Source organism: Chelonoidis abingdonii, chromosome 14, assembly GCF_003597395.2.
Source record: "Chelonoidis abingdonii isolate Lonesome George chromosome 14, CheloAbing_2.0, whole genome shotgun sequence".
NCBI classification, from domain to species: domain Eukaryota; kingdom Metazoa; phylum Chordata; order Testudines; family Testudinidae; genus Chelonoidis; species Chelonoidis abingdonii.
The window spans coordinates 264,106-283,750 of NC_133782.1; the positions used below are offsets into that span (position 1 = coordinate 264,106).

At 51.7% G+C, this 19,645-nt stretch overlaps 1 protein-coding gene across 3 annotated transcripts in view; it reads left to right on the top strand.

The window, feature by feature from the left end:
• The window catches only part of SLC35H1 (solute carrier family 35 member H1), a 66,006-nt gene that overhangs the window by 14,487 nt on the left and 31,874 nt on the right, over positions 1-19,645 (top strand). For all 3 annotated transcript variants that reach the window (XR_004375781.2, XR_012656970.1, XR_012656971.1), the window contains one exon: positions 13,187-13,312. The gene's annotated coding sequence lies outside the window, so the exon portion shown is untranslated. The remainder of the gene's footprint in view (positions 1-13,186; positions 13,313-19,645) is intronic.

Sequence of the window (19,645 nt, forward strand, 5' to 3'; positions counted from 1 at the left end):
ACCTCTTTTAGCCTAACCCAGAGACTCTCAACCCTTCTGTCTCCTATGTTTATCTCCACCTCAGTCCAAGTGTGTACATTTTTAATATATAAGGCAACACCTCCTCCCTTTTTCCCCTGTCTATCCTTCCTGAGCAAGCTGTACCCATCCACACCAACATGCCAATCATGTGTATTATCCCACCAAGTTTCAGTGATGCCAACAGTGTCATAGTTGTATTTATTTATTAGCATTTCCAGTTCTTCCTGCTTATTACCCATATTTCTCACATATGTATATACGCATCTAAGATACTGGTTTGATCTTGCCTCGCAGTTTTGCCCTGACCCTCCTTTCTCTCTGCCATTATAGCCCATGCTCCCTCTTGTTTCCGACCCATCTCCCAGGTCTCCATGTTCCCCGCTTAACTGTGGGCTTTGCTCACCTCTCCCCGTCAAACCTAGTTTAAAGCCCTCCTCAGTAGGTTAGCCAGTCTGTGTCCAAATAGGGTCTTTCCCCTCCTCAAAAGGTGAATGCCACCTCTGCTTTGCAGTCCTTCCTTGAATAGCAGTCCTTCCTCGAATAGCATCCCGTGGTCGAGGAAGCCAAAACCCTCCTGGTGACACTATCTTTGCAGCCAGGCATTCACCTCCATGATGCATCTGTCTCTGCCCGAGCCCCTACCTTTAACAGGAAGAATCGAAGAGAATACCACCTGTGCTCTAAACTCCTTCACCCGTACTCCCAGAGCCCTGTAGTCACTCTTGATCCGCTCAGCATCACACCTCGCAGTATCATTTGAGCCCACATGGATGAGTAGCATGGGGTAGTAGTCAGAGGGCTGGATAATCCTCGACAATGCCTCTAACATTTTGGATACGGGCCCCCAGCAGGCAGCATACCTCCCAAGATGAAATGTCAGGGTGACAGATGGGTGCCTTCGTCCCCTTCAGCAGAGAGTCTCCGATCACCACTACCCTACGTTTCCTATTCATAATGGTGGCAGCAGACCTCCCAGCCTTAGGGGTACGAGGCTTCTCCCTTTTACTGTAAGGGGTGATTCCTTCTCTTCTGTATCAAGAAGAGCATAACGGTTACCTATTACCACGGCGGGAGGGGTCAGAGCAGGGGTGGAGCACTGCCTGCTGCTAGAAGTAACCAGCTGCCAGTGTCCACCCCGAGCCATCTCCTCCACCGGGGGTGCGTCAGCAGTCCTGTGTACTGAGACAGCTACTTCAGCTGTCTCCACATGGACACTGTCCGGGAATTGCTCATGGATTTGGATGCTCCTCAACCTAGCCGCCTCCTCCTGTAGCTCTGTCAAGTATTATTCCTCAATCTGGACCTTAGAGTTCAGATATAAGGTACTCGCATGAAGTCCTCTAAGCTTAATCTCCAGCTTAGATCTGATAGGCTGCCACCAGGTCAGGAATTGATAGGGCCTGACCCCCCCTTTCCTTTCTCTGGTGTCCCCAACCCTCCCCTGGGGGGACCTCCAGATAACCTGTTTCTCTTGGGGTCTCAGAAGCAGGAGAGAGAACCCCTCCTTCCCAGGCTTGCGTGTACCAAGAAACCTGTTTCTCTGCTTCCCAAGAGATAAGCGTTCCTTCCCTCAGGACAATGGAGATGCAAAATACCAACAGCTTGGCTTTGCCTTTCCCCGTTCCTGCCCTCCCGTGAGGGGGGCAGATACCTGATACAGAGGTTTCAATTTTTCTGCCTTACTAGAAAAAGAAACTTCCACAAGTTTTAAAAAAAAGACAGCTTTATATAGAAAAGGAGACAATACAGACTAATAACTTGCATAACCATTTATACAGGCTCCTACTTAAGAAAATCTGAATAACCCAGTCTGATTTAAAAAATAGCCAATTTAAATAGACCAGCAATCACACACAGTAAGTACAAAGCAAAGCATATCATAGCCGATTTTACTTTGCTCCCGTCTTGTACTCACTGCCCCTTAGTAGAATGAGAAGGAGATTGGAATCAGCAAGGTAGCTTGTTCCTCACAGCCGAGGAAGCAACAAAGACCCAGCCCTCCACATCTGTTCATACAACACAAAGCTCCTCATAGCCGAATCACTTTGTTTTCCTTTGTACTTCCAGACTTTTGGTATAATATTGGAGATAAGAAGGAGTTAGGAGGAAACCTTGTTTACTCACAGCCGAGAAAACAAAGAAGACCCCGAGTATACAAATTCCCGCCCCTGACTTTAACCAATCCACTTCTCTGATTGGTCCTCTGGTCAGGTGTTTGGTTACCCTTTCCAGGTAAAAGAAACTTAACCCTTACCTTACCTATCTACTTATGACAAGCTCTCCCATCTGCTGCCTGAGAGATTCCACCAGTAGGCACCTTTCACATTGGATACCCCCCGCCTGGATATCAGTAAGTGGAAATTGCAAATTACAGTCCCTGCAAAACCACACCAGGATCTGGGTAGAAGCATCCATACTCAGGCACTCTGTCTGGCTACAGGTGCAGGTGGAGGAGACAGAAGCAGTGCTGGCACAGGTGTTGCAGGTCTTCCTAACCATCATAAGCCTCCCTCTGTCAAACTCCCCTGTCTGCAGCCCCCTGTCCGCTCTGCTCCCCACTTCCTTAGTTCCAGCCAAGTTACAAAGCTTGTTTTGTCAATGCCAAGAACAAACAGAGAATGAGATAACAAAGAATAAAGAGTTAAAAAGATGCTTGTAGTGGGGTGATCACCCACTCCTGCCTGGGAGGGCTTAAAACAGCCCTGGGAGAGAGCTGGGGCAGGGGAAAGGTCAGACTGATTGGAAAGCAGCCATAGCTGTGGCTGGCTTAATTAGGGCCTAGCTGGCCCTTATAAAAAGGCTCTGAGTCAGAGGCCCAAGAGAAGCCTCTCTTCAGGCTGGGAGAGAGCAGGACCTGGCTGCTGAGAAGCTCAGGGTACCTAGAGTAAGGTAAGGCTGGGGAAAGGCTAGAGGGGCTGGGGAGCTCTCGCCTGGCAGCTCCCCAGGCTGCAGGGCCTTGTCCAGTGCCCCACAGAAGTACTGGTTTGTAGAGAAAGGCAGCAGGTCCCCAAAAAAACCTGCCTGTGATGAGTGGCTTATACTGCAGTCTGCCCCAGGGACTGGTTGGTGACTGGCAGTAGCCTACAACTGAGGTGAGGTGGGGATAGGGGTGGGGGTTTCCTGGTAGGGGAGCCCCTGAGACTGAGGGATGTACTGTGAGGGGGCAGCATCCCAGATAATGGGGTACCTGAGTCCTGGGAGGGACACAGGGGCCAAGTGGCAACAGGATACTGGCCTGCGGAGGGTGCTCTGGGCTGGAAATCAAGCTAATTCCAAGAGACCAGCAGGAGGCGCTGCAGGGCTGAGTCAGTGCCTTGTTACACTGCTCTCTAATGAGAGAGCTGACAGTGGGCAATAGATTCCCTAGACTGACACCCACAAATACCTGAGTGGTGGGCTGAAGTTTTTAGGCCTTGCTAAGCAACCAGGGAATGGGAAAGTCTTAGGCAAGAGAGGTGTGTGTGTAGCCATTTTGTTAGGCCAGTGATCTGCTGTTCTTCATTCCTACTGTTAAGATCAATAATATTTTGGTTTAAGGTGACTGTTTTGGGTCTATAATCATGGGTAGCCACAGACTCCCAAAGGGAAGAACCATAGGTACTGAACCCAGTTGGCCTGCTGGAGTGAGCATGGTTGATCCACAGGGTTCTGTACCCTAAGTCCCAGTCTGAAAGGGGGAGAATCACAAGATGGCAAGAGGCCTGTCACCTGTGTAGGTGCATTCAGAGAGGACAAAGAAGGGCTCAGAGGTGCAGTAAACTCTGGAACCATGACATGAGGTCCTTAGTGTGGTTTTGGGGGCTGTAACAAAATCATGTTCCCATAACCTCAGCAAGTGACTGAGCACAGAGGCTCTGTGCTGTCATCCTCAGACTGAGTAGCAGCACCCTGGAAGTTGTATGATAAGCGCAGGTCCTTCTACCACTGTACACCTGAGGCAGGAGAGAGTGGAGCCCTATGAGATGAGAGGGCCTGCATGTGTATTGCCCTGCAGAAGTGCTGGGGAGAAAAGGGTGTCACCTTTGTGAGCACAGACACTGTAGGAAGGGAGGAGTCTAGTACAAAGGAATTCACCCTGCAGAGTAGTTGAAAGTTCACGAATTGTATGTGCCAAATGATCCTCTACAGCATGTGTCAGGCCACTAGGTGGGTTTCTGCTCTCCCGGCCGCATGCAGGGGCACTAGGGCTAGGATCTGCTTTCACAGCTGTGAGCACAGGGGAAGCTGTACACAGGGCCGTCCTTAGGATTTATGGGGCCCTACGCAGTATTATTAAACTGGTGACCCTATGCCGGATGGCAGCCCAAGCTCACAGCCTGGTGGGGGAGGGGGAGGAGGGATGAGACAGCAAAGGATAATGAGATGCCCGGCCCGCCTCATGGTGGCGGAGAGTCACAGTTCCCCGCAGAGATCGCTGTACCCTGTCCCTCATGCAGAATGGACATGAAGAAAGTACCTAATTAAAAGCACTAAAATTTGGGAATAAAAAATGTCAGTCACAGGTTTTTTGATATGCCCTGAAGTTTGTCAGAGATTTATTTGCAAAAATTCATAGTAAGGGGTGAGTCAGCGTGTCCTGCTTGGAATACAACATTACATTATAATAGGATACATGATGAGCTCTTCTGTTTTACATTTCTTAATCAGTATTTCTAAGCTGAATTATTTTAAATGTTTACTCAAGACCTTAAAGCCAGCATCCAGATTACTACGTATTTAAACTCACTGAAACAAAGACATTAGTTTTAAATTATCAGAGAAGGTCTTAGTGTGTTCAAACAATTGTTCATTGCTTTAGGAAAAAGGAACAGTAATTTACTTCTGTTGCTCTCCATAAAAGAGACTATGTTATCAAATTTCAGCCAAACTTAACAAAATATGTTTCCAAAGTTTTTAGGGGCTATGAACAAGGATTTTATGTCTTACTAAGGTACTGATTTTCTGGAGGTGGCTTTTTAAACAAACTAGTTCATCGGATAGTCAGAAGTAAGAAAGGAAACTTCTTGTCCAGCTATCTGGAAGGAAGGACTGTTGTCCTTTAAGGGCTTCTCAGTGGAGAGTGAGGGAGAGGTGGTGAAGGGATGGTCAGTGAAGACTTGGAAGCACTTTTTTTTTTTTAACTATAGTAATTAAAATGTGTTTTTTAGATAAGGGAGGCCTTTTGAAGATTTATTTAAAAACTGTGTGTCTGAAATCACGCATTTAAGGCAAAGATGATTGTGCATTAAAAACTCTATGCAAGCATTTTTTAGAATGTGATTTTATAATCTATCCAGCTCACTATGAACATATTTTAAAGCAATTTTAAACTAAGATCCTGTAACTGATGCTACTGTGTAATCATATACAATTAATGCACAACGGTGTGTTGGTCAGTAAAGTCAGAAGACTACAGTATAGAATTTATTGGGCATAAGCTTCGTGGACAGTGATGAAATGGTTCTTCTCGCCCACACAAAGCTTATGCCCAAATAATTTGTTAGTCTCTGAGGTGCCACAAGGACTCAGTCTGTACCAGCAAAAACAAGGACAACAGGACTACCACTCTGAAACCTGTCAGTATATACCTTGGGGTTGGCAAATGCCTGTTAAATGGCTTTATTACCCCTTGAATGTCTCTTTAACAGTTTCAATGTTGTGCTAATAGGTCTGGCAGGCTGGAGGTTTTTTCACTTAACTACTAGATTCCCTCCCAAGGAAGACTCACCAGGCTAGAGCACCCATCTGTGGGAGCCTGCAGAAAGGGTCAGAACAGGGATAGGAAAAGAAGGGGGTGGACACTAAGACCCAGTGGTGCCCCAAATTTTCAGGTGCCCCACGCAGCTGCCTGTGTTGCCTATGCCTAAAGACGGCCCTGGCTGTACACCAACAAATTAGCTGCAGAAATGAGTCCCACAATGGGAGCTGCAAACTGCAGAAGGGCTGCGCTGGATTTAGCCACCGTGTAATGCTGGATGTAAATGTCATTTCTACAGGTGTCTGACCAGGTTACCAAATAGTGGGCTGTAAGGAGCTCTCTGGTCAGTTTAGCCAGAGGAAAATATCAGACTTAAGCAAAGGGAGGGAATTCTCACATGCTGAACTGCTGTTGAGTGCTTAGTGTTGCCTGGGAAACCCAGGAGGAAAGGAGACGTTCCTGCTGGTTGTCAGTTTCTTTGCCTTCCTTGCAAAGCATCCCCTGAGAACCCAAACTTCGGGAGTGAGGGAGCAGAGTCTGTGTCTGCCCCACACAGGCCCTGCCTCGCCCTACCCTTGAGAACTGGTATCTCTGGGTCTCTCCAGGCCTACCCTGCTCTGGCTTGTGGGTACTAGCATCTCTGGCTCTCCTTCCCAGACCTGACTCTGTGCGGCTCTCTGCTGGACTCTCTGCCCCGCCATGGGCACTGGCAGAGACACCATTACACGTCCGTCAAATCTTGTGCTAATGTTAATTAGCCAGGGTTGGTGCTGAGTGGAATGATTATTGATACTATCTCCTGTAATGTGAGGGTCTCCTACTCAAGATGCCTCCCACCAGCCATAGGAGCTGCTCAGAGTGAACCAGTGGGTACATGTCTGTAATACAGACAATAGTGTATGTGTCATTTGGGACGTATATATAAAGGCTGATACCTCCACCCCTTCACTGTGGGGGCTTAGCCAGATCACTCTCCACTGCCCTCTGGGGTATTTCAGACTGAGGTATTCCCTGGTGCTGAGTTGGGGTGGCAGTGGGGGTTGTGGGTGTGGGCTCAGTCAGTGGTGGGTATTCAGCCCAGAAGTGTAGCCAGGGGTTGGGCTGCATGGGGTGACCAGGCAGATCAGGAACAGTGGGAGTGGGGGATTCCAGGCCCTGCCCCCGATGTCCTTGCTCTCATGTTATTGATCTCATCTCTCTCCTGGTGCTGGGGGGGCTACTTATTCATCCTGTTTCTAATTATAAAGTGATATTAATGCTCCCCAACAGGAATACCAATGGCTCTGAGCAACCGAGAGCACAAGAGAGACAGAGAAAGCAGGGAAATGGACCCGAGAAGGACTAGAAATGGATGCATGATTGAAATTAAAGCTGCCCCATACAATGCTCCTCAGTGAGTGGTGCTGCCTTACTGAGAGCTGCTGCCCCTTTTGTGGCTCTGTGGGGCCTCCCCATGCCACTTAATAGTAAGCACTGTGTAATTTGTTTGTAGTGAGTGTTTCTCCCCTGCCCTGCCCCGTGGCTCAGCCTCTAGGAAAGGGGCATCCATTGACTCTCATGCCTCTCTGCGTTTCTGGGCTCTTGTCCCTGGCTCACCTAGCGTGACCACACAGCAAGTGTGGAAAAATTGGGACAGGGGGTGAGGGGTAATAGGCTCCTATATAAGAGACTCAAAAATCAGGACTGTCCCTATAAATCTGGGACATCTGGTCACCCTAGGCTCACCACTTCTGCAAGGCTCCTGTGATTCTCTTGGCCGAATGTGCTGTAGGGATCAGGGCAGAAGTGCTGTCTGTGGGGGAAAGCTCTCAGCTTCTCCAGTCCTGGGTTCTCCTAGGGATGGGGCAGGAGCCCTGGCTGGAGTGGGAGGGGAGGTACTTCTGGCTAGTCCAGCCCCGGTGTCTCCCAGCAGGGGAGGGTGAGGGTGTGCTGTAGGGAGTAGGCCAGGCTCCGTGAGGGGGGTGCTCCTGGATACTCTAGTTCCAGGCCTGCCCAACGGGTTGCTTGAGGGAAGGTGTCAGTGGGGGGCACACTTTGCCCATTGGCAGTGGGTAGGGGCTTTGGTTGCTGCTCCTGGGTTGTGGGGAGGCTAATGCTGAGCTGAGCCAGATGCGAGGCAGTGTGGGAGCAGGGATGGCGCTCCTGAAAGATGTTTAAATCCCGCCAGTGTCTAATTTAAACCCAGCTGTGAGCTCAGTGACACGATAAATAATTTTTAGTGTGACATTACCATTATATCACTAATTGCTTCATGCTACCTCTGGCCTGGGACATAAATTAACATTGCTGAATCAGGTCTTTTTGTTGTTTTCTGTAAAGGAAAGTAACTGCATGGAGTGCAGTCACCCACTGTCCCCTGGCCAGGGGGTGCCAGTCATGGGGCACTGGGCCCCTGTTCGGTGGGGTGGGGCAATTTCCTTTCTCCCTCCAGGGTGCTGGGCCCCCACTGGGTGCTGAGGAAAGATCTCATCTGGATGCTGGACTCTCATTGGATGCTGAAGGGTGATTTCACTCCAGGGTGCTTGGCACCTGAGGGGTGATTGTCTCTACTCCAGGGGGTGAGGGGCCTACTGGGTTCCGAGGGGAGATCTTACCTGGGGCCTATTCCCCTGCCCCTTGTTCTACAGGATAGGAGCTGTTCCTCTTCCTTGGATAAGAGGTTTCTCTGTGGGCAGGGGGCAATTCTGCTGCTCAGGGCCAAGGGAGTGCGCTGTCCCTTGGTGCCAGTTGAGCAAGGTCCCAGCTGATCTGAGTGACCCTGAAACACGGTGCCTGGGGGGGTCAGTGTGCCACACTCAGCTCAGACTATGGGGCTGGTGAGTTTCTGGGCATTCATGCCTCGGGGCTGAAGCAGAAGGTGTCACGGAGTCTGGGGAAGTCCGGCCCTGCACCCCTCTTCCTGGACCCCACAGTGACTTTTAGCCAGCCAGTAAAACAGAAGGTTTATTGGACAACAGGTTACAGCAGAGCTTGCAGGCACAGTCAGGACTCCTCCATCGAGTCCTTCTGGGCTCTCAGGGTGCTTGGATCCCAGCTTAGGATACCCTGAATTCCGCCCACACAGCCCCAAACCCAAACTGACCTGCCCCTCCTTCAGCCGGCAGATTCCTTTTGTCCCGCTTCCTGGGCAAAGGTGCTGACCCCCCCCTCCTCCCTGCCTGGATCAGGTTACAGGCTTAAAGATCCTGTCCCTCACCTAAAGACATCCCCTGCTCTCCCATTCCCCACACTGACAGCCCCTACTCCATCACAGAAGGGCACCGGCTCCTGTCCTTGTTACCTGCCTCAGTGACTGCTAGGGGAGAGCACATTGTCCACAGCACGACCTGCCAGCAGCTGACATGACTGCTACTGCATCTGTCCCCTTGCTGCAGTTGTAACAAGGGCCCCCCCCAGACATTCCATGTCACGTGATGTGTCCCTATGCCCAGATCCCTCAGCCACAGCCATAGCCCTGGAAGAGGCAACTCGGGCAGCATGTTTAGCCAGTGATGCTGGCCCAGCCTGATGAGCAGGGTGCAAGCCAGCTTACTGCTATCTCCACCCCAAGGGGGAGTGATTTGTGCCATGTCCAGGGCCAGGTTGGGGTGGCTAAGGGGTGCACCCCACACTGACTCGTGCTGCAGCTGTGGAGCCCAGTGCATACACCTCAGGCTGAGCTTTTGCTTCCAGTTGGGACATCTCCAATGCCAGAGACTTTCTCCTTTCCTGGCCCAGACCCACGAAGTGCTCAGTACATGAGTGTCAGTCTGCCTCCTGACCTACAGTCTACTCCATCCATGGGTGCAGAGGAATGGCAGCTCTGAGGTCTTGGCCATGCGGCTTCCATCAGAGAGCAAGCAGAGAATGCTGGGGAAGGATTTCTGCTCCGTATCAGGGAAGGGCCTGGTGGGTGGGAAATGGAAAAACGTCAGTGACTTTCTAGGGTAAATCTCTGAGAATGAAGGGAGGCCCTGAAGTAGCGTAGTCCAAGTGAATGTTTCCTGTGCAGTGACTTTTCCAAGCATCCAGAGCTGGGCACTGTCTGTGCTTAGCATCCTTACTTCAGGCAGCCTGTAGAGTGCAAGGCCGTTAATTACATGACAGGTCTGACTCCACCCATCAGAGGGCAGTGTAATGTCTGCGTGCATGCATACAATTACACCCAGCAGAGGGCAGTGTTGTGTACAGGTGCTGGCTCACTGTGGTCTCTGTATGTCACCTGTGCATCTGGCTATTCCTTGAAGCAGGGATGATGTCTGCCAAGGGGGTTCATTGATGGGTTTTTAAGTGGCTGATGAGCTCAATTCGTGCTCTGCAGATTTTCCCACAGAAATGACAGGTGTAATCTTGGAGGAGATGTAGTTGTTGACTGGATTGTTGTGCCCTTTCTTTCCTCCTTTGTCACTTCTCTGTCTCATGAGCACATCTGTTCTCCTCAAAGTGAGCTGTCCAAGATGGCTGAAGCCACATTGTGATTTGGGGAGGAGTTCCTTGGCAAGGGGGCAAAAATGGTTTAGTAGGACCTGGGCAAGGATCTTGCTGTGATGGAGAGAAGGGCAATTCCTCTGTAGTTCCTGCACAAAGATTTGTCCCCTTTCTTGAACACTGTAATAATGTTCATGCTCTTAAAGTCAGGTGGAATTTCTTCACAGGTCCAGATTTTGTTGAGAAGTTGGCAAAGTTTGTGCTGGAGTATTGTTCCATGAGCTTTAAAAACCTCAGCTGGGATGCCATCTGGACCTGGTGCCTAGTGATTTTTTGTCTGGGTGATGGCATGTTCTATTTCCTCAGAAGATGGAGGAATCAGCAAGGTGTGCCATTGCTGAGAGTTGTGGAATGGACTCAGTGGTGTCTTCAGAGACCATGGATTTGTGATTCTTCCAGCATTGTTTAATGGCTGCATTGTCCTTGAGGAGGATGAAGCCATCCTGGGAACATAAAGGGGAAGGGGTTGGGCCTTTGAAGCTTTTGTTGCTTGAAAGAAGCTTCTCATGTCATCCTGGTCTACGAAACCCTGGATTTCACAGGCCTTCTCTTGCCACCACTTATTTTTTGTCATGTAGCCTCCCCTGGACTTTGGTATCGAGCAGGTGATAAGCCTCATGTTTTCGTTGGTTAGAGGAATCATTTTTACCAGTTACAGTATGCAGTTTTTTCTGTTGAATTAATACTAGGATTTTCTCATTGTTTTTGTCAAACCAGTCTTGGTTCCGATGAGTGGAATAGCCTATCATTTCAGCACATGCACTGTGAATGGTATTTTTAAGTTGATCACAGTGCTCCTGAATGTCGATGTTATCAGACAAGTTAGTTTCTCAGACAAGGGTTGCTGGAACATCTCACAGCTGGCTTGGTCCTGAAGTGCTTTCACGTTGCACCACTTTTGCTTAGTCTTTGGGTGTTTGCGGTGTGGTGGAGCGATCTGCAGGTACATGACTGATCTTACTAATTGATGGTCTGTCTAACAGTGATTGGTACCTCTCATGGCTCATGTTATACAGATATTGGCATAATCTTGAGCTCTGGCTATGACTTAGTCAAGGAGGTGCCAATGTTTGGACTGAGGATGTTTCTAGGTGGTCTTAAATTTTGTTACTCTGCCTAAAGATAGTATTTGTGATGAGCAGGTCATGCTCCACACATTTGCTGAGGAGGAGAATACCATTGGGGGTTACATTTCCCACCCCTTCTTTGCCTATTGTGTCGCTCCAGAGTTGGGAGTCCCATCCAACTCTGGAGGATGAATTCGTCTGCCTTAGGTGTGGCTGTGAGGACTGCATCGAGAGCACTAGGAAACTGCTCCTTTCTTCCTCATCAAGGGTTGGTACATATGCACTGATGACTGTGGCTTATTGGCTGTTGCTGAGCTTGAGCCAAAGAGTCATGAGATGCTCGTTGATCCCCACAGGAAGCTCCAAAAGCTGACTGGCAATCTTGTTTTTGATGACAAAGCCAATCCTGTGACCGAGTCTCTCCTGGGCGGCTTTCCTGTCCAAAAGCCTCCACCTCCATCCTCTTTTAATTGACCCTCATCAGCCCGGCAGGTCTCACTAAGAGCTGCAATGTCAATACTCTGCAGCTGGGAAGGCGATGAGGGCTGCAGCAGGAGGGAGGCCCCTGGTTGTCTGGGCTGTCCTTGCCACTGGGTCAGGGTTTTCCTCCTATCAAATCTGGTGTAGTCACTGCCTGTGCACCGGTTTCCTCACATTAAAAGATTTCATGTGCTGGCCTCTGCCAAAGGCCTCGCACCCAGACAAAGCCCTGCGGTGACAGATGAGTGGAGGGGAAGCCAGGAGCAGTGATCTCTGGGAGTCTCTAGTCACAAATCTGCACGCAGGCGGCAGCCGTGGAACAGCCGTCTTGTGCTTGAATGAGACAGAAGTGAATTTCGGCAGCAGCGCCTGTGACTGAGCAGGCCTTTTTTAGGGTCCCCTCTGACCACCCCAAATGGGGAAGTGCCCCGAACATAGGCTGTCTTGCACTCTTCCAGTCTGGATGGCTGCATCCAGTGGGATCACTCAGCTCCACAAAGAGAGAGAATGAATTTAGCCACCTGGAATGTCCACACCCGTATGGACTCTCAGCACAGTGAATGCCCAGAAGGAAGAATTGCCATAATTGCTGGAGAACTGGCAAGACTTAACATGGATATTGCAGCTCACACGTGCAGGCACACACAGGCTGCAGGAGTACATGGTCTGGAATAGCCATGTTTGTCTCATTCCTCTGTAGACTCTCTTTGAAGCAGTGTGGATGCTCATTCCTGCAGTTCCTCTTGCTGTGGTTAATTGGACCATGGTGTTTTTACCCAAGTGGCCCTGTCTGTGCCGGTGTGGTACTTGGAACCCCACACGCAGACCCTGGCATGGTCTGCTGGCAACATCAGTTTCTGCTGCCTAATTGCTCAGCACCCTCCAGTCCAGCATAGGAGAGCAGAAGAATCCTGGGGAGGGCAAGTGCCATGGGTCCCTCCCTGCTGCCACCTCTGTAAATGAGCTTGGGCTCACTGACCTCTGGGCATAAGCAGCTCCACTCGCCTATTGTCAGCAGCACTTCACCAAAGTAGCCTGACAGCAGTGGAGTGGCGGGATGAATGAGAGACTGGAAGTCAGTGTGTCAGCAAGTTAATTCACACCCAGGTCACTTCTGTCCCCCAGAATCAATTCCTGGGTTAGATTCAAAGTGAAATAAGTTTGTTGCGCCTTGTACATCCACAGTCCCAAATTACCACCCTCTGCCATGCCATTTAATGCTTAGGAGGAGGCGAGCAGGAGCTTGTGGGTGGGAACCAAGGTGCACCCACAGCGCAGATGGAGAGCTGTGCCTGGCATAGCAGAGGGTGCCGCAGGGAAAGACAGAGGGGCACTGGCAGAGCATTGTGTGGGGAGCTCAGGACTGGAATGGGGTGGGAGGGCTGTGGCTCAGGGTGGAGGTACGTGGCCAGGGCTGAGTGGAAGAGACTGGCATTGCATGTCTAGCTCACACCATCCATCTCACTTCTATAAGCTCTAAAATTTAATGAAAAGAACCCCCTGAAGCGATAAGCGTCAGGACTGTCAGAAGCAGGAAAAGAGACCAGCACGTGGCAATGAGGACAAACAGATCAAAGAGGAAGAAGGACAGAAGGAAACAGTGAGTGTAAGAAAATGAGAACAAGATGGAAAGATTAAAAAAAGCACAAACTTAAAATGACAACAGCAAAGTGATGTGAGGAGGGGGCTGACCTGTGCTCTGATGCTAGGGGGTGGGGGCTCTGAGGGGCAAAGGAGATGGGTGCTGAGGGGAGAAGAAATGGGGGGGGAAAAGCACAGAGGGGCTTCCCCAGCACATCAGTTTGGGTGTAGCAGTGAGAAGGGACACTAGCCCTGCTTTTCTCCTTATGGCCTGTGGCACCACTGCAGGGTGCAGCTGTTTGCAGTCGTGATGCAAAGGGGCTGCAGGTCCTGTTTACCTCAGTGGAACTGCTCTGGACTCACATTGACATGAGTGCAGAATTGGGCCCATAAAGAGAATCTACCCCACATGGATGCAGGTGCCAAGGACCAGGTGGGAAGCCACAGGTCTGGCAGCATGGGTTAAGTATCTCAGTCCCTGGTTCACCCATCCCCATCCCAGGCAACTATAGAGCTGACTGTGGGTTCTGTGGCTGATAAGGAGGCCTCATGCCCAGGGGCATGTCCCAGGGAGCCTTGTGGCTGCTTTGTGACCACTTTGCACCTAGCAGAGATGAATGGGGCCTCTCAGGCACCCAGAACAAAAGGACACTTTTTGATCAGGTGAGGTTCCCTCTCAGGAAAGCTCAGCAGCTGTTGGGGGAAGCTCCCCTGATGCAGTCCCTGCTTTTCCTCACCTGCAAGCACCAGGCAGGGGCAGTCTGCCTGCAGCAAGGGCTTGGTGTTTCTGCAGTGCTCAGTGCTGGTTGCCCTTGGGAGGCTGCTGTACCTTCAGGCTCTAGTTTATGCCAGGGGCCACACCTGCTCCCATGACAGCCCAGCACCGGAAGACCTAAGGGAGGCCTATCATCTCCTCCCCCAGGGCTCTGCATCCAGGAGGCATAGCAAGTGCAAGGCAGGGCAGAGCCAGACCCTTAGTATATGGGGTGATGAGTGTGGGGGCCCAGCTGCCCTCTCTCTCGTCATGACTCTGTCAGGATGCTGGGCAGGTGGCTATACCCGTTCTACCCACACCCCTGTCCATCCTATGGGACGGGCTGTTGTTTGCAGAGACTAGTGGGAGGTTTGGCATTTAACCCTAATGATGGAGTAGGCGGTTCTGAAAGGGGACCTAGAATCCCCACATTACTGTCGTTGGGGCAGCAGGTACCTGCCCTGCCACAATGGTCTCAGCCCTGCAGTGTGGGCCTGGGTTGCCGCTCAGCCCTCTCAGGGGCTGTGGAGAGGAGAGCAGCCATCATCCTGGACATAGCCTTGTCCCCTCCCTGGATGTAGCACAGCTGCTCCCACCTGGGCCAGCACCATGGCAACATGTATGCCTGCACGCACGCACGCACACACATCCACACCAATAGGCACCTGCACACACAGTTAGGTACCCATCCCACGCACACACTCAAGCGCACCAAAAGCACCTCCTGCTCCCACACACAGATAGGTACCCAGCCTACACACCCATGCAGCACCAGAGATCCCCATGGGCACTGACACAGGCCTCCCCCGCCCTGTCTCTCTGGGAACAATGCAGAGGAAGGTGCTGACAGTGATTTGTTACTGATGGCTTTTAGAACTAATTGGTGGAAACAATGCTGAATGAATCTCAAAGGCACCCTGCTTCTTCCGCAAGCTGTGCACTGGCCTGGGACAGGGAGGGGTGTTCGCATGTTTCCAGCTTCTGGGCCCTTTGGGAAGCCCCTGTATTTGAACAACAAATTCTGAGATTGCTGTTGAAATACCAACATGGCTAGCCCCTTGTGGGAGGGTGCAGTGGGCCCTCTGCACAGATACCACATTGACTAGCAACCACTGCAGCAAGGGACTCTAGTGTGAACCATTCTGCTCCACCTATTCCTCTCCTGACAGCTCCACCCAAGTAGCAAGCTTCCCCACCGCAGTGGCACAGCACCCCTGAGTCCCACCACGAAGGCCTGGAAAAGCAGGAGGGAGCATCAGATCATGGGCGGCTGAGTCAGGCTCTGGATCAGGGAGCAGTGCATGATGCCCAGCTGCAGCAGGGCTGTGCTTCATTTGTCAGGCAGTGAAAAGTCTCCTCAGCTTCTGGGGCAGTGTTTGGGGGATGGACATACAGCTTCTCCCACCTCTGTTCCAAGCCCTGGCCCTGCCATGATACTTGGTAACAGCAAAGTCCCCAGCACTGTGTCTGAGACTACCTAGCTTTCTCACCAGGCCGCTTCTCCACTGGTACCTTCTGGCTGCAGTTTCCTCTCCTTCCCCCTCCCCTGTGGCAGAGTTCCCAGAATGGGCTCAGGCATCCTAACCCTGCTCTAAGTCCAAATGTGACCTAAACTAGCATGTCCCTGGGGACCCCAGGGAGCTGATTCAGGGACTCCCTGCAGGCTCTGAGATAGCCAAGGGGGAGGACATACCCCAAAGGGCTAGGTGGGGATGCAACATGGAGCTGAGCTGCATCTCTGGGACTCCAAGGAGAATTATTTGTGTTGCAGGGGGGCCGGGAAGCCCCCCATGCTAGGTGCTGCGTACCCCCATAGCTCTGCCCCTAGAAGCTCGCAGTCTAACTAGACAGGACAGTGAGGGGAGCTGCAGCACCAGGAGCCTGTCAGGCACAGGAATAGGCACCAGCTCATCACCTCTGGAGGAGCAGCCCGGAGTACAAGGGGGTTGCACCCATACAGCCTCGCAGACCTCAGGCTCCTGCTGTCACTCTGCCAGGAGCAGAGGCCGTTGCCAGCTCTCAGCTGCTCGCCGGGTGAAAAGGAGCTATACAGACCATGCAGTCATTAATCACAGGAAGGCGGAAGCGGCCAAGCCCCATAATTGCCCTAACCTACTCTGAGAAACCACAGTTAATGTGGTAAGAGCCTGCTCTCTAGGGCTCAGGCTTGTGCTAGTGACACTGCTGGTCCTGCAGCCCTCCCTCCACAGGTCCCTCCCCAAAGGCAGGGGACTGTGCTGCCATAGTAATGGGGTGTGCTCTCCTCTCTGCTCCCCATGTGGGAGGCTGGACTATGATATACCTAGTGCTATCCCCTGGGTCTCCTTTGTAGGTCCCCCATCCCTCTGCTGCTACTACTTTGCTGAGGGTGCTGAAGACCTTCAGGTGGCGCTCTCCTCACCGGCTTGGAGCCAGCACCATGTTGCTCAGAGGCAGGGCTGAGGGACACTGGCTCTCTGGACCTTGCTGGCTTGGGCAGCACATCCTGCAGTCTCCTTTCACGCCCAGCCAACTCAGGCTTTTCTCAGCATTGCTGGTGGTGTAGCTGAGCGCGGGGAGGCCCACCAAGCAGGGGATTTCCCAAACCATGCACCAAAGGGTGGCTAACATGTGATGAGCATGGCTTGTTTGAGCCTATCCTGGGAGAGGGAGGGAAGCTGATGGGCAGGGACAGGCATGAATGGCTCTGCATCTGTCAGCACTCCGAGCAGGGACTGCTCCTGGGCTGTGCCTCGGGCATGGTGTCCCCACCCTCCCTGTGGCCATGGACACTCAAGCGTCCCCCAACATGCCTGGTGGCCTCCTAGGACCCTTCTCACAGGCGACTTCCTCTAGGGAGGTCAGCCCAGTAGGCCCCAGCACAGCCCCCAGACTTCCTGATCTGCAGCCAACAAACTCCAGACTGGTTTAATTTCCTCCTCTGCTCCTCTTTAACCCCAGTCCCCCACCCTCTTCCCCTTTACCAGAGCGCTGCTCCTTTCCCCCTGGTTCCTGTCTCTCTCCCACAAACCCCTCTAAGAGCCTCCATCCCAGCCTGCACAGACTGAGGGGGCTGGAGTCCTCTCCCGGCTCCTCTGCGGTGCTGCAGCCTCCAGCTGTCACCGAGCACATTCTGCAGCCTCATTTCTCCCATCACAATTGGATCAACAGCTGCAGCACTGCTCTCCATCTGCCTCTGCAGAGGCAGCTCCAGCGAGCATGGCCCAGGATGCAGTTATCCACCTGCAGCCTGATGGGGGAAAGAGGGATCCTCTGGGTGTTGCCCCCTGCCTCCAGGCAGGGAACAGTGCAGATGTGGGGGCACTGCTGCCACCAGTGAGCCAGTACTCATGTCTGCCCAATAACTCGTGTGTGTGACTAGAGCATCCCCAGAATGGCCCCAGCCTTGGTGACAAGATGGAGAATTCCCCAGGTCAGGGCCCTGGGAAGTTTGGTCCAGAGCTGCTCCCCTGCTCTGGGCTGTGTCCTAACTGGAATGTTCCTGGCTTTAACGTCCAGCCCCAGCTCGTCCGGGCAGTGACCACTGGGCAAGTGCTATGAAGAGCGCTGCCACCACATTAGCCCAGCACTGCCCATTGACACATGGCCATGGGGAACCCACTCTGATTAGCTGCTTCTCCACTGCCCTGCTGTGAGAAAGTGGGGGTTTTCTGGGGGTTTTCTGTCTTTTCCAGGGTTTGCATGCACAGGGGGTGGGACTCAGTGTACCTGGCTGTTACTGGTTTAACGAGGTGAGGGGAGAGGGAGTTTGTTGTTACAGAGGACCGGAGAGGGACAGGAATTTTCATTGGCCTTGCCTCAACTCTTGTTCTTCCCCAAAAAACTTCCCAGCGCCAAGACTCAAGATGGCCGGCTGAACTCACAACAAACGGAAGAGAGAGCCCATTCCCGTTTCTTCTCTTTGACTTCCTCCCAGTTCCCCTCCCTAGATGCCGCGGGATTCAGCCTATTTCAATTTCCTGAAAATACAACCCGAGGAGGAATCAAGTGTTTCCTCCAGAGGCTATACAAAACATTCAAGAGATTTCCCCCCTCCCTTCGTTCATTACCTTAACAAAGAAAAACCAAATCAGTCTCTAAAGAAGAAAGACTATAATAAAAGAAAGAAAAGACATAAAAATGTGCTCTGTATCAAGATGGAACGAAGAAACAGGTCAATTCGCTAAAGAAAAAATGAATAAACAGCGCTATCAAAAAAAAACAATTTAAAACCATTCCAGCAACACACATGAAAAGACTAAAAAAAACCAATAGACGCCTATATTTTTCTACCGTTTGTACTCCAACTTGGAAACAAGATTAGAAAACCTGAAGGGAAAAGATCCTCTCTCAGAATGCCGAAGAGCACAGAGTCACAGACAAAACCAAACACACCCAAAAAATTCCCTCCCTGAGCTTTGAAAAATCCAGTTTCCTGATTGTTCCTCTGTCAGGTTTTGTTCCCTTTTGTTAACCCGTTTACAGGTAAAAGAACATTAACCCTTAGCGTATCTATTTATCAGGGAAGACCATATCAAAAGCTTGGCTAGAGCTCAAATATATACACATCCACACTACTTTCACCCACTTCACTAAAAGCTAGTTACCTAATCATAGAACGAAATCAGGTCTGGTCAGGCATGACTGCCCTTGGTGAATCCATGCTGACTGATTCCTTGAGACCACCGTCCTCTCCTCCAAATGGCTTCAAAATGGTTTCCTTGTATGACTCTGCTCCAATTGCCAGGGACGAGGTGAGAGCTCCTCGACTCGTCACTGTGAGTTCCTGCGGTCTCTCTCTTCTTCGCCTTTTTGAATCATAGCGGTCACGATACGACTTAGCCTGTTTCCTAATCCCAGACTCTCCCAGCTGCAGTCACCCACGAACTTCTCAAACTCACTCAGCCCAGCCTCATCATGAGGTGACTCTTCCAATCTCGCAACGCCAGCCAGGCCTCACCCGACACAAGCCCCTCTCAGAGTGCCAGGATCTGCCCCCACGACTGGTGGCATTGTCCGCTTTTCTAAAATATCTCGACTTTTCTCTCACCACTGAGGCTGGTCACCTCCCTCCCCAGCAAATGGTGACCTGTGCTCCAGGTGCTGGCAGCCATCGGGGCAGACCGTGCATCTGTGAAACAGAGGCAAAAAAAACCATTGGACACTTCAGCTTTTTCCACTCACCCTTGTCACCCAAGAGTCACCCTTCTCCCCACCCATCATCACCGGGCGGCCGACTCACAGGAAAGTGCGCGGAGCACGACTACCCACTGCTCACAGACAGGTATCAGCTGCGCTTGGCTGTACCTGTGTGACTCCCTTGATTACCCCGCATTCACTCCTAACCGCTCACCCGAGCAAGAGTATCAGCTCCGCAACCCCCACTCCCGCCCGCACCCCCATTGCGTCCCTCCCATCTGCTCTCCCTGTCACGTGGCGCACGTGTGCCCTCTCTCTGCCTTCCCTCCCACACACCCACAACACAGTTCCTTGGCCCTGATCCCGCCCACGCGCATGCCCAACAGCTCCTCGTGCCCCCCCCCCACTCACCTGCCCTGCTCACCCGTCCCACCCCGCTGCTCCGGCTCTCCCCCTCGCCACACCTGTTCGCGGCCGTCC